We start from the raw sequence: 15,106 nt of genomic DNA on the forward strand, positions 1-15,106 counted from the left end.
CCCCCTTCTCACTCTTTCTCAAAGAAATGGACAAATCTTTAAAAAATATGTATGTAGGGGCACCAATCCCATTGACAAGGCTTTGCCCTCAGCACCAAATCAGCCCCCAAAGGGCCCCTCTTCTCATACCATCACAGTAGGAGTTAGGATTTCAACATATGAATTTGGAGGGGACACAGACATTCATCCATTGCACGTGGCAACCTAAAAAGCCAAATAATGCCTTTGCTACATTCTTAGGACCTGTGAGACGGGGCACAGAGTGGAACCAACAAACAGGAATTTAGGATTCCTAAGTCCTAAACCAACAGTGGACTTAGGAATCACTGAAACTTGGTTTGAATTCTAGTTCTGCCAGAGTGAGCTGTGTGATTCTGGGCAAGTTATTTAACCTCTTTGATCCTCTGTGTCTTCATCTGCAGAAGAGGGCTAATGATAGTATCTTGAAGGGTCACTGAGAAGAGAAATTAGGTTAAGGGACAGAAAATGCCCAGTATACAGTGTATAAGAACTCAATAATGGCAACCACTCTGTAAATATATTCTGCATTTTCTTCTCAAAATTTCTAGAACTCAAGGAAGGTGTAAAATATTCTCATTATGTAAAGCATAAGAGAAATGTATTAACTTTTATCTGTCTACCTATTTATCTTTTGCATACAGTTTAATTTCCAAAATTTACTTGCAGTATTTCCTCTCCTTTCTTAAGGTAGAAGGACTACACTTCACCTTTTTAATTTGAGAATTTTCAAATCTACATTAAAGTCAAGATAGTACAATAAACACTGATGCACTCTTTTCCTAGGTTCACCAACTGTTCATATTCATCAATTGTTAATAATTATTGACAATATCAATTGTATACATCCACTTTTTTGCTGAACCATCTGAGAATAAATTAAAGACATCATAACCCTTCACCCTTAAGTACTCCAGCATGCACCTTTCAGGCATAAGAACATTTTCCTACACAATCACGCTACATCACATTTAAGAAATTTGATCGTAAAAAACCTTCCTGGGGGCACCTGGGTGGCTCAGTTGGTTGAGCTTCTGACTCTTGGTTTTGACTCAGGTCATGATCTCAAGGTTGTGAAACTGATCCCTGGGTGGAGCTCTGTGCTCAGCAGGGAGTCAGCCTGGGATTCTCCCCCCGCCCCACCCCTGCCTCCTCTCTTCCTTGTGCAAGCTCTCTCTCTCTCTCAAATAAATAAATAAATAAATAAATAAATCTTTTTGTTAAAAAAACCATCTTTCCTCTAGGACAGATCTTCCATTACATTTATTCATTCCCATCCCTCCAGCAAAGGCAAATCATAAGGATTTTTGTTGGTCCCGGGGTTGTTTTGAATTCAAGCTAGAGGTTCTCTGGGAGTCAGGGCAACTTGGTTTCTGGAAGCGTGACTACTTCACAGTCATTGTAACAGAACAAACTAGCAGAAGAGAAAGACAATTCTTAACATGTTCAAGCTCACCTCTCTAGCTCTTCTACAAGAAGGCCGCACTTCATCCAGACTGATTTGCTCCTTCTTTGGCATCTCTTTACATACCTGGCCTGCTCACCTGTACCCCTCTTTTCCATTTCCACTCTAAAGCCTTTCTCTCCCCACCTGTGGGAAATCTGCCACAGCCTCAGGTTTCACCATGTCTCTGGACTTCCCTGAAGATGTCAGGTCACTGCTCCGTCAGCCTTCTCTGAATTACTGTGTCCCCCCTGTATGAGTCCATTTACTGAGCATTTTCTTACGTTGTCGTTCAAATTATTTTAGATGATTTGTAGGAAACAGGACTTAGACTCTGTATGGACAAGGTTTTTGAGAGATTAATAAGTGCTTGACAGATATGTATTGGTTGATGATTTTATGTATGGTTGTGTGTCTTTTTTTATTTATTTTTTGAAGATTTTTATTTATTTATCTGAGAGAGAATGAGTGGGCAAGGGGCAGAGGGAGATGCAGGCTCTGTGAGTGCAGAGCCTGACATGGGGCTCCATCTCAGGACTCCAGGATTATGCCCTGAGCTGAAGCAGACAAATAACTGACCCAGCCACCCAGGCAGCCCTGTAGTTGTGTGTCTTTGATTAGCAACGACATTGTGCTGACTCAGTGCCTTTTACTCAATGACATCCAGCATTTGTCAACAACAAAAAAATAAGTTTTTACAACTAACGCACTTACTGTCAATTGCATTCAGGTGCTTCGTATTATTGGCTTGTCTTGTCAAAGGTACAGATCCAGCGTTTGAGTCCATCAGTAGCGGCATCTTCATTGGGGCACAGGTTTCAAAGCCAGCTGGATGCCAGGTGCCATGACATCATTCAGACTGCTATGTGGCCAGAATGATTCAGATGGTTAAGTAATTGAAATAACTGGATTGTCTCATGGTTTGCTTTGTTATTTCAACTGTATTATTGTTTGATTTGAGAAACAATACACTCCTCAACGGCTTTACTTCTGGAATCTATATTGTTTAAATTATGAATTGATCTTTTAATTGGTTCAACTGGACTTTATTGTGTCAACAGACACGGGAAGTTTCCTAAAATTGTGACTCTTCCACTCAGAGATGGCTGTTTAACTCCAGTACATTTCTTAAAATTTCTAGTAAGGCTTGTTTCCTGTTTTAGGATCATTTTCTATTTTTTTGCATTTTTTTTTTTCTAAAATGCCAACTAAACTTTCAATCTCCCCAAACAGCAAGATTTGTTTAGTCATAAAGTGACTCCATTTTGATGACATGATTTTGGTTAGAATTACAGCCGGAGGGGTTCTCTTTAACTCATTTTCAAAGGTGCTCTTGAAGGGCCTTTGCTATTATCCTCCAAGTTCGGATGCGCTTTTGATTGTTGTATTTCCGGAAATCACAAATAAATTATTCCCTGGGGTCAAGTGTGCTTTTCTTAGCAGTTTTCAGGGAATCACGTCCTGCTCTCCATATCCCTGTGCTGCGGCAGGTGGACGTTTGAGTCACCAGGGTGACCACCTTGAAGCAAGCGTCTCCGAGCTGTAGACCTTAACCTGCTCTTGCTTTCTGTAGTGAGGAAGTCGGCTATGTTTTGAACACATGGACTTGATGGTTAAACAGATCAATCACATCTCGGCTTTTTCGACACTCCCACCTAAATTTACATTCCACTGAATTTAGTAGAAATGAAGCAAAACAAATACTATGGGTTTCAAGCCGTCAGGTTAGTTACCTTGACCTAAGTGACAGTCACAGTAAGTAGTTTGAAATGTTCATGGTCCAACCAGTTTGAGGACACCTCTCTATAGCACTTCATTCATTATAGGTTCAGAAAGGTCAATTAATGTGACTCAGTCTATTCTAATGCGATGCTTTCTCATCATTTGCCATTGTTTACATTTATCTCTTTTAAACTATGCTTCGATGCTATCTCCACAGTTTATTTTAATATTTGATAATGTATAGAACAGTGTTTTAGAATTGACACAATTCTTTGGTAAATGTCAAGCTTGTTTCCTCCTGAATCCCTGTCCCGTGCGAATTCATTTTCACAGTGATGTTGATGCCAGGGAGTGATAAGGATCTACTTACAGACCTCTTTGGGGACTTTAGCTTTCAGGAAATAGGAAAGCTGTTCCTGTAACACATACCTTAAATACATAAATTATGGTGAGCAGTTTAAATTATGTGAGTGGGTTAGCTTTTAAAAATTCCTTGAAATGCTTTGATATTGAACTTGGAGTCAAATAGGACATATTGGGTGGAGAGAAAATGGGATACAGTGAGGTTGTAAATCATCAAGATCTACTGAATTAATATATTTTAATACAAGTCATAATAACAGAAGAATGGTGATATTTTATATTCTTTGACGATTATTTGAAAATTATCTGTTTCTTCTTTGCCTGCCTTCCTTTACCTTTTCTGGTCTTTTCCAAGTCACTTATGTGAAAAGTCACTTATTTCTTAGAATAACCTCCCGTATAAGTTTTTAGCTAAGGATTGAAACATGGGCATTTTTATCATGCCAAGATTATTTCCTTTCTTCTCTCTTTTTGCCTGCCTATGTCAAATGTCTGGGAAGACAGTTTTTTCCTTGACCAGATCCTGAAGAATGTTTGCTTGTTTGTTATTAAAACATAAACATTTCCCGTAGCACGATTCTTTGTATTTGTCTTAATTTTTTTTGTTATAGTTTCATAGAAAAACAAATTTAAGGGAACTAAAATCTTTCTTGTCTCTTATCAAGCGGAATCATCTTAAATTCTAATTTCAGTTTTTACAACACATTCCTGTTTTCCGAGTGACCTGTGGATTGCTCTTCTTTCCATACATTTTCACATCCATGTCAATAAGTTCAGGTTTTTCTTGCCCATTTGACCAAAGTCTATCCTTATTGTCTTCTTCATCTCCTTCTCCTCATTATCTTAACCACTTTTTATCAAGATCTCATTCTAGACAGGGTTTTAGGACCTATCTATATGGCTTATACTAGATTTACAACAACTTACAAGCTTCCCAGATAGGAAACTGAAGCTAAGATAGAGTGGTAGACCAAATAACGCCCCCCTCCCCAAAACATCCACACTAATCTCCAGAACACAAAACATGTTTTACTTTATATGGTAAAAGGGATTTTGCAGCTGTAACTAAGGTTTGGACCTTGAGAGGGGGGAGATTTTTGAAGGGTTATCTGGGTGAGTCCAATCTAATCACATGAAATCCTTAGATACAGAAAACCTTTCTTGGTGAGGTTAGAGAGAAATGTGATGAAGAGGAAAGTTGCTGGCTTTGGAATCAAAGAAGAGACTACAAGGAGGAAAAAAATCAGGCAATCCTAGAAGCTAGAAAATAAAAGGGAAACAGATTCTTATTTAGAGCTTCTAGAAAGAACACAGCCCTGTCAACAATTTAATTTTAGCCTGAGTCTCACCAGCGACCAGAGCTGTTAGATAATAGATTTGTACCGTTTAAGCTAGTAAGTTTGTGGTAACTTGTTACAGCGGCAGTGGAAAACTGGTAGAGAGAGAGAGGTTAAGTGACTGTTTATGGTCACACAACATTTTAAGAGTTGGAGCCAAGATGTCATGGCTGATTGATCTACTTTGCCTTCCTCCATGCCATGCTGCTTTCTTAGTAGCCAAGAGAGAGAACTAATATTTCTTTCAGCATGCAGAGCTAAGTACATTTTCTTTATTTATTTTTCTGTCCAGCCTCTGGGCTGTTAATTCATCATTGGTCTTGAATATCTAGCACGGTGCACACTTCTTAATAGAACCCAGTTTAGGAAAGATAGAAGAGAAATACCCATAATCGGTGTGACTGTGCTATAGTACTCCACCAACAACGGGGTTGAGAAAGCAAGAGTTGAACATTGAGAAACATACATAGAACCAATATCCGTCAAGTGATATTTGCCAAGAATAAAAAAAAAAAAAGGCCTTGAGTTCAACATTGTTACAGGAAAAGGCACATTGCATTCCAGAATGCACTGGAGGTTAAATTACAAGTTAAGTGAGTATCTAGTTTGTGTGACAAAGGCTGTTGCTGAATCTCCTACCCACACACCCAGCTCATTATTTCACTGTCTCCCTATTGTTCTATTTACTCAGGAAAAACAAAGAAGGTGATTTGTAAATATTGACTAAACAAAGGACACTTTAGAAAAGATTCCAAGAACTCCCTGTGCTTTCATTACCATGACACTGGAGTTACCTTCTAAAGAGGGGAGGGTCGTAGCTGACAGTGGTCCAGCTGCTCCCACAGCTTGAGAGACTGCCTTGCTGCAGGGACACAAGGGGCCACAAAGCAGGTAACAGTGCAGCAGGAGTGGGCTGGGGCACGTGGTTAGAGGGTTGAAATCATTGCAAAACCTCTTGTTTTGCACAAATACTTATGGAATACAGTCTCCGCTTTTCCACAGTGGGAATTCCTGGGTATTAGGTCTGAAGTCTGAATAAGTAAAGGATGAGTAAATACATAAACATCAAACAGCTTTTCTTTTGTAAGAAACAAGGTTATTAACTACTATAACAGAACACTAATGGTAACCATGAATTACCTCTTCATTTACAAGGTGTTTTTTTTGTTTGTTTGTTTGTTTGTTTGTGTGGGGTTTTTTGTTTTGTTTTGTTTTGTTTTTTAGGTAGACTCCACGCTCAATGCAGGGCTTGAATTCATGATCTGAGCTGAGATGAAGAGTCAGACACTCAACAGACTTGAGCTATCCAGGGGAGCCTTAGTAGTATTTTAAAAACAGTGTCTGTTCTCTATTTGTGATTCTTAAACAAAGGCTGATTCTGAATTTGGGGGAATGGCCTATTGACTTCAAGATTCAGTTTTTCTGAAATTATTCCATGATCACTTTGGGTGGGTATTGCCATCTTCCTCGGCCCTGCCCATGAGAACCGAGGTGGTTTCCTCCAGACCCAAAGGCATCCTCCTACCAACACAAAGCTAAAAGCACAACAGTATTAGAAAAAGTCAACTATCTTTAAAAAAAATTCTCATCCCAATATTCATTAGATGAAGCCTGTCCTTGGCCCTCTTTGCTAGCTGCTCACTTTTCTGATGTACTGGTGCAAGAAACAGGATGCCACCTAAGACATTGGCTCTGCCGTTCTAATTTTACCCCCATGTTCCAAGTGAGAGTGGAGATTACAGTTTCCTCTTGGTTGTGAAAACTTCTGTAGACCCTGTAGAAGAAGTTTCTATCTGAGACTGATCCAAGGACTCTTTAAGATGGGAAGTCTTGGGCCATTTGGAATTTGACATTTTACAACTGGAGTAGAGAGAAAATAAAAGCAACAGAGAAGTAAATATCTGGTCTCATCCAAAGCTATCTTCACTGGATAGATCTGAATAAATGTATTCACCTTGAATAATTGCCTATTGCCCTTAAGTATTTTAACTTGACAACTATTATTTATTTTAAAATCAATTTCTACAGATCTTCTTACTCCATGGAAGATTGACATTTGTGTGTCTTTGCTTCTCTCTTTCAGTTTATAATAAGCTTTAACAAATACAGTGCAGTGTATACCCAGAGATAGCGGTGTTCTATTTCTGGACATTTGAATGGCAGCAACTTCCTCTTTTAAAACAAAGAATTTGACTTCTTTCCAAATACCCTTTCATGCCAGGGCTACTCAGTTCACATTGCCCTGACTTTTTGCTCCCTAGGCTGGGTCAGCCCATCCCATGAAGCACCTATACAAACTGGGGCTGACCCGCATGTCCTGCTACTGCTCTCTTCTTACCACAAGGACGTAAGAGAGTGTATTTATTTGCTGCCCAATATCCACTCTTCTGACTTCTGCTAGCCATATCCATCTTACCATCACAGGGGTGACCTCACTGTGAAATAAAGTCCAGAGTTAACCACAACTGAGGATGGAGACATTTTCCTAATGAAACTGTCTGAGAATGTAGATCCAACCATGACTTTGCCCTGGAATTCTGAGTTATAGGAACCAAAGCTGTGTTTTTTTCCTCTTAGATTTCTTTGCAATGCATTTTTCTCACTTGCAACTGAGTCAAGTCTTATTTTATGAGTAGAAGGATAATATATTGCAGAGGCTTTCTAATTGTATCCCGAGGATCCCAGAGTGAATGAAATGACTTCATTATTCATTTCAGAAAATAGGGTCTGGAGAGGTATCTGCACTATCATTTTTTCTTGTGCGCACAACAGACATTACTAATCTATTGATATGGTGAGCTCTGAGTATTGCAAGGGGCCCCATCATGCACCCCAAGAAGGTGGGGTGGTATATAAAATGAACCTATCCTGATTCTAGTATCTTTCTGGTCAGAAAGCAAAAAGAAAAAAAAAAAAAAAAAAAGGAAGTCTGCCTAGGGGATCAACTTGCCACTTCCTCGCACCCAGTAGTTAACACTGTCTGACCTCAGGGGCCATGGAAAACCCTATAGTATTTGCCCAAATCCTACTCTGTATTCTCTGACTCCTCAAATTTTCCATCAGAGCTTCAATATTTGTCTTTACATCTCAATGGTTGTTTATAATCTATGCATGAAGCATTTATAAGAAACTTACTATCACAGTATCCTTTGGGGCAAAGGTCTAGAAAAAAATGGAATGGATGGTTAGATCTTATTTTTTATTTTGTTGGTTCTGCAGATTTAACTTACAAAATAAACAGGTAAAACTGAAGCACAATAAGTTGAACTTTCTAACTTTATGCATGAGTTGATTTTGTTTTTAAAAAGGCAAGAAGATAATCTGTTTGCTTATTTGTCTATCTTTGTATTTAAAAGCCAAATAACTGTCACAGAATCTACAGGCATAGCCTTGTGCCCATTCATTCATTCAACGAGTATTTGAGGCTCTGCTTTATACTGGGTTTTGTACCTGGTCATAGGCACAGCTGTGACCCAGCAGACACTCTCTGCCTTCACAAAGCTTCCATTCCAGTGTCCAGAGTTTCTCTAAGCAACTCACCCAGATTTTCTCTTATTTTTATCACAGTGCTGGGAAGATGGCTTTATTTTATAGATGAGGAGGTTACAAAGCTAGAGATGGTAATTTCTTTGCCTCATGTCTCAGAGCATTAAGTGGAGGAAGTAGAATCTGAGTCAAGGCAGTCTGACTCCTCGGGCTGCAGGTAACACCGGGACACCTACATGGCTCCCAATGTCTGGGAGAGAGTGTGCAAGTAATGCCTATTATTGTTAAATGTTTTTAGGGAAAATGTACTTAAAATTGTCTTTCAATCACTTGAGTTTGGCCAAAGGATGTGAGAACAATTTTTCTGGAGCATAAGAAGGAAAGAGCAAGAAGCTAGAACTAAGGTGGCAGTGAGTAGAGGAAGAAGAAGAGGAGGAGAAGGGGTGAGAAGGAAAGAGTGAGAAGGTGAGGAAGAGGAGGAGGTAGGTCACCTCTAGGAAGGGAATGGTGGCAGAACCAACACTGGCTTGGGTGCTTGGTCCTTGGTGGTTGGCACCTAACACACTACATCATTTAATTCTCCCCACAGCTGTGGGTCACTCCAGAGCTCACATTCTTGCAGCTCAACCAGTCCTTGGACAGTTTTGTCTGGATTCATTAATTCATTTCTGGGGTGGACCAACCTAGCACCCCCCCCCCCCCCCCCCGCAAAGTGAGGATATGAAGATTCAGAGGGGCGACGTCTAGAGAGTGGTGCAGCAGGACTGGCCCTCTCTGGGAAGAGCATCAATACAAAGAATATTCACTTTGGAAACGTTAGTATTATTTGGTAGTGACATTTCTGGATGTAAAGTTGTGGTGAGCCCCAGGACTGGGTTCAGTCTTTTCTCAATGACTATAACAAAGAATTTAGTCTGCTGCCACAGAAGGTAGTGTCTAACCAGGGAAACTAATGTTGAGCAGACAAGGACTTCCATGGACCAAGGCTTCCTGGATACGCCCAGCCCCTAGAAGCTGAGAGCACAGCTTTTTGTTTGTGGATTCCTGGTTTAATGGTGGGTGTGAGTGTATTTCTCTGGGCCTGAGATTATGTGAGACAGAATATGTGTGTGTGTGTGTGTGTGTGTGTGTGTGTGTGTGTGTGAGACCAGCATGGAGTTTTAGAAAAATTATTCCCCACGGAGGTATGAGTTCCCTCCAGAGTTGAGCGCTCTGTTGCTCGCTATTTTTTAGACAGCAGCATGAGGAGCTGGACAACCTTTATTTAAACAGTTGTTGTTTCTCCTGACCCCAGGTTAGCCTTAGAAAAGTTCTTCCTCCACAATTATTTTAGAGTTACCAAGAGAAAATTCCAGGCATATCTAGGCCATCCTTAAAAAAAAAAAAAAAAAGAGCCCCCCTTTGTGGTATTACATTCAGATAGGAGACTAAATGTGACCTCATTTAACTATTCGGTCTGTCAAAAAGGAGTGTCATGCCCACCACTGTTATTTTGAGTGGGTTCCTGCAAAAATTAAGTTTTTATGTGTTCTAGTAGGCAATGTACAATCTTTAGTCTGAAGCACAAATTGTAGCCCTGTGTTAGTTATCTAGTACTATATAACTAATTGCTCTCAAAAACTTAAGAGGCTTAAGAGAGTAAACACTTATTATCTCAAAATTTCTGTCCAGAAGTGGCTTAGCTGGGGATTCTGTGTCAGCAGCTCTCACAGGCTGCAGTTCAAAGCTTGGCCAGAGCTCAGTCCTCCCAAGGCTCGGGTGGGGGAGGATCTCTGACCAAGCTTACTGCTGTGGCTGTTGGAGGCCTGAGAAGATCCACTTCCCAGCTCACTTGCGTGGGCCTCTCATCAGGACTGCCTGACAAAGGCAGTTGGCTTCTCGGAGCAAGCAATCCAAGGGAGCTTCTAAGACAGAAGGGCAAACATCTTATGACCTGATCTCAGGAATGACACCCATTGCTTCTGCTGTACTCTGTTCATGAGACGTGAGTTATTAGGTCCTGTCAAAGTGGCTAAAATAAGCAACACAAGAAACAACAAGTGTTGGCAAGGTTGTGGAGAAATAGGAACCCTTGTGCACTGTGGAGGGAATGCAAACTGGTGCAGCCACTGAGGAAAACAGTATGGAACTTCCTCAAAGGTTAAAAATAGAACTTCTCTACCATCCAGTAATCTTGTTACTGGGTATTTACCCCCAAATTACAGAAACACTAATTCAAAGGGATCCGTGTACCCCTATATTATTGTAGCATGATTTAAAATAGCCAAATTATGGAAGCAGCTCAAGTGTCTGCTGATTGATGAATGGATAAGGAAGGTGTGGTGTATATACACAACGGACTATTACTGAACCATAAAAAAAAGAATGAAATCTTGCCATTTGCAACAACACGGATGGAGCTAAGTCAGTCAGAGAAAGACAAATACCATATGATTTCACTCATGAAGCAAATCAAATGAGCAAAGGAAAGAGAGAGAGAGAGTGCATGAAAGATAAACCAAGAAACAGATTCTTAACTATAGAGAACTGATGGTTACCAAAGAGAGGGTAGATGGAGGCATGCGTTAAATAGGTGGTGGGGATTAAGGAGGGCACTTGTGATCAGCACGGGAAACATATGGACTGTCGAATCCCTACATTGTACACCTGAAACTAATACAACACTATATGTTAACTATACTGGAATTAAAAAAAAAAAAAAGAAAAAAGATATGGGCTACTAGGTTCAGTCTACATTCAAGGAGAGGAATTGCACAAGGGCTGACTACAGGAAGGATCATTGGGAACTGTCTTAGAGGCCACCTACCACCGGCCCAATGCAGAAACCTTCCTGTCTGTGGATATTCTTGATCACTAAATACAAATAGACATTTAGGTTCCCTCCATTCAATAGTTGGTGCGGTCAAAATAATGCTGTTGGTAATTCTAAAGCAGAGCTAAGCAGAGCTTGTCTTTTCCTAAGCAGAACAAAAGTAAACAATGGGAGGTACATGTGAGAAGAAATCTGCTTCAGAGAACACTAAAGACAACTGAGCGGGTTCCGTTATGTCAGCATTTATCAAGGCCTATGTGTAGGGGATGCTCTGCTGTGCGTGAAGTTGTCTTTTGGTCTCCACGCACACAAAAAGTGCATTGTCTATTTAGGAAGGTAAGACAGAAAAAAAAAAAAAAAGAAGACTAAGGAAATGGAATAATAGTATGATTTTACATTAATATGAAGCACGTAAGTTGGTATAAAGACATCACATGGGAACAGGGTCAGGAAACTTTCTATAAGAGTAAAAGCCACATTGGATATACCTTAGGCTTGCAGGTCACATGTGGTCTCCGTTTCTCCTCTTCCTTCTCCTCCTCTTCTTTCTCTTCACCTTCTTCTTTTTGTATAACCTTCTAAAAACGTGAAAAGTGTTCTTAGCTTGTTGGTCAAACAAGCACAGCCCAGCTTTGGCTTATAGACTGTAGGGTGCCAAGACTTTTCCATATCTCTCTTCTTTAATCACTTGTGAACGATCTTTATCTCCCAATCCATCTTCAACAGATATTTTTACAGGAGCCAATAAAAATTCATTACTAGGAAAAACCCCCCAAAGGAATCGTGATGCTTGATTTTATATAGTTGGAGGTCATTTTTGTATATTAACGTTCAATTTGGTGAACTTTCCATAAAGCAGATTGCTCTCCATAATGTGGGTGGGCCTTGTGCCATCAGTTGAAGGCCTGGCAGGAACAAAGGTTGGCCTCTCCGAACAAGAGGGAATTCTCCAGCAGACTACCATGAACTAAGCGGCACCATCAGCTCTCCTGGGTGTGGAGCCTGCCGGCCTACGCTACAGGTTTAGACTTGCCAAACTCCATAATCGCCTGAGCCAGCTCCTTATAATAAATCTCTTTCTATATGTATGTACATGTCCTGTTGGCTCTGTTTCATTGGAGAACTGTGACTCATACAGGCACATAAAACTCAAATCCCCATTTTTTATTATTAGATTCAAAGGCATACGTTTTCTTGGTCACTTTGTTATAAAAGTTTCTAAGTGCTTCCTCTTAATTTCTATACTTATCTCACTGTAGACCAGTTGTAGGTTATGTTGTGCTACTTTCCTGCAGACCACTCTCTAGCTGGAATTGCTCCAGGAAGTTGGATAGGCAGGAAAATCCCCATGTGTTGTTTGGCCAGAGAAGCTGAGCTTGAGCCATGCCCTGCAGCAAAGGGTGCAGGCACTCCTACAGGAGCACCCTGTCACTCCAGGTTCATCCTAGGAAGAGCATATGTGCATCTTTGTGTGTGGGGATGGGGTGGGAGAGGTTAGGGCACAACTGAGATGGGGGAATCAGGTCAAGCAGTAAGCTTCCTTTTCATTAGAAAAAGAGGGATTACAGCTTAGCCCCATAGGCAATGAGGGATCACTATAGATTTTTCAGTAAGGTCATTATTGACATGACAAAAAAAAAAAGTGTTGTTTTAGGACTATTAATCTGGGGAAATGGAAGGAGAAAGTTACCGTGTTGTTGGGATGAGCATTCTTGGGCAGTGGATGAGTGGGTAGTGAGAGGTGATATTGGAAATACAGAGAGAGGCCAAATTATGAAGTTAAGGAGTCATGGAAAGATTTTTAAATAGGGGCAATCTTTACCAATTAAGATTAATGAAGAAAATTTTGGATTAATCCAGGCATAATGGGATAACGAGGGCCTGGATTGCAATGGCAGCCAGGGCTCTATTCATGTTGCTCAGCCCAAGATTGGCTTAATACACGATTCAATGGCTCCGGATGGTGGCAAATGAATACATCGTCAGACCTGGAAAACAGTGTCTGGTCTCGGATCAGACTGCGTGTGAATAACGAGGTGCACGTACACGTATGAACTATACACGTAATAGTGTCGGGGGCTGATGCTGTTTGTTTCTAGTATTGGAAAAGGCACCTTGGATAATCCTCTTCTGGGGTTTACATCTATTTTGCAAATGTCATTGATAACCAGACTTCGTTTCTTTGATTAGCAGACTGTCTCCTAAATTAGTTAGAACATATAGGCTTTAAGATATGAGCAAGATGGTACTGTTTAGTTCTAATCTAGAAATTTGAATTCACGTGCAGACGTTTGAAATACAAGATGATGATTGACTTACAGTAATATAATTTAGAAAATTTGTCCCATTACTTGTGCTTGGAAAACCAGCCCCTTACTTTTCATAAAATCATTAAAAAGGGTTTTCTAAGGCTCTCTTCTCCATACGGTTGGGAGTGATCAGACCTATACTCCAGCCTGTGAGGTACGTGTCACTCGAGAGCAGAATCGCTCAGACAAGGCCAACCCAATTCCTCCGTCTCGGTTGGACTGGTGGGAGATGTCATTCTCTACTGTCTCCCGGAGGGGAAATAGTCTGACCTCTTTCTCCCCCTCTGAGTCGAAGGATGGCTGGGCTGATGGATTAAGGCCACCTTTATCCGTGCACACGCTAGGTGAGTTCATGTTCTCAGCAGAACAGCCAATTTATTTGGAACAGTCGTTCTCCAAACGTGGTCTCCAGATTGGAATCATCAGCCTCACTGGGGAACTTGGTAGAAATGCAGATTCCCTCCCCCCCCACCTGACCAGCTCTATCAGAAACTCTGGGGGTGCAAGGCCGCAATCTGCGTTGTAACAAGCCTTCCTGGTTACTTTCACGCATGCTCAAGTTTGTGAATCAGTGGGTTACAAGGAAAACCTCATTCCGAGTTTAACTGTTGAACCCAGAGCTTCAGTCTTAAACCAGATCAATAGATCTCTGAGTTTGTTTTGGCAAGAAATTGAACAATCGAATCATCATCAAGGAGCCAATCACGGTGTGGAAGAGAGACTCTGAAGGGGTGACTAGGTACGGAAATGAGGGAGTCGGCTCCCTGGGAATTCCTGCTCAAAGCTGGGGGTGTTTCTGCACGCCTTACGGGGATCCTCTGCACCTTGAAAAAGGATGCAGGTTTGCTAAGTGGTAATGCATTAACTTACCAGCGGCACCACCTGTGGCTCCCCAGGCTCCCAGCCCTCGGCCTGAGCCGTTAGCTCTGCCCAGCGAAGGAAGCCAAGCCGAGCGCTGCCGTAAGGGGAGGCACACGGGACACCCCACATCCCTCGTTTCAGCTTGCTAGGGACGCTCCTGTGCCTTAGTTCCTTTGGGAGCAAGCTATTAAAAATGAGATACTCGCTAAATTCAAGGGCAGGACTAAAAAATACCTTTTTCTCCAGCAAATGGTATTGAGACAGATTTTCCCAGGATCTAAGCTATTCTTTGGCCGCAAATGTACCTTTGGAAGGGTTTCCCTGCACAGGAAGCAAACCAGCTGGGTGTGCTTCACACAACAGACAGATTTGACCACGTTTGAAAATCATACTTTTGTAAACCAAATAACATTTTAAATTCAGCAGGGAAATTGCCACTTAAAAGGAATTTCCTGGCAGCTCTTTTGCCAAGAATATAATCATCTCATTATTTATTTCTTATGAAAAAGAAATCTCTGTATTGCAATAAAAGCTCAGAATTTTCAAGGAGGTGGAAAACTCTTGTTATTAGTGCTTTCTTTCTTTCTCTCTCTCTCTCTCTTTCTTTCTTTTTCTTTCTTTTCTTTCTTTTTTCTTTTTGGGTTGACAAAGCCTTAAGCAAAAGAAAAATTCCTGTTTCCAATTTTTGTTGAAAATCTTTCTAAAATGCTTAAAATTGACTTTTTAAAATTAGTGGGCAGTGACTATAAATCAA

At 40.9% G+C, this 15,106-nt stretch overlaps 1 long non-coding RNA gene across 1 annotated transcript; it reads right to left on the minus strand.

Annotated features, from left to right (window-relative positions):
* Positions 1 to 2,099: 2,099 nt before the first annotated feature.
* Positions 2,100 to 14,504, minus strand: LOC140636204 (uncharacterized). Its single transcript, XR_012033501.1, has 3 exons — positions 14,362 to 14,504; positions 11,671 to 11,760; positions 2,100 to 2,324 (listed from the first exon to the last, which is right to left on the minus strand). It is a non-coding gene; the product is annotated as an uncharacterized lncRNA (long non-coding RNA).
* Between the last annotated feature and the right edge of the window lie 602 nt (positions 14,505 to 15,106).

Source organism: Canis lupus, chromosome 7, assembly GCF_048164855.1.
Source record: "Canis lupus baileyi chromosome 7, mCanLup2.hap1, whole genome shotgun sequence".
NCBI lineage: Eukaryota > Metazoa > Chordata > Mammalia > Carnivora > Canidae > Canis > Canis lupus.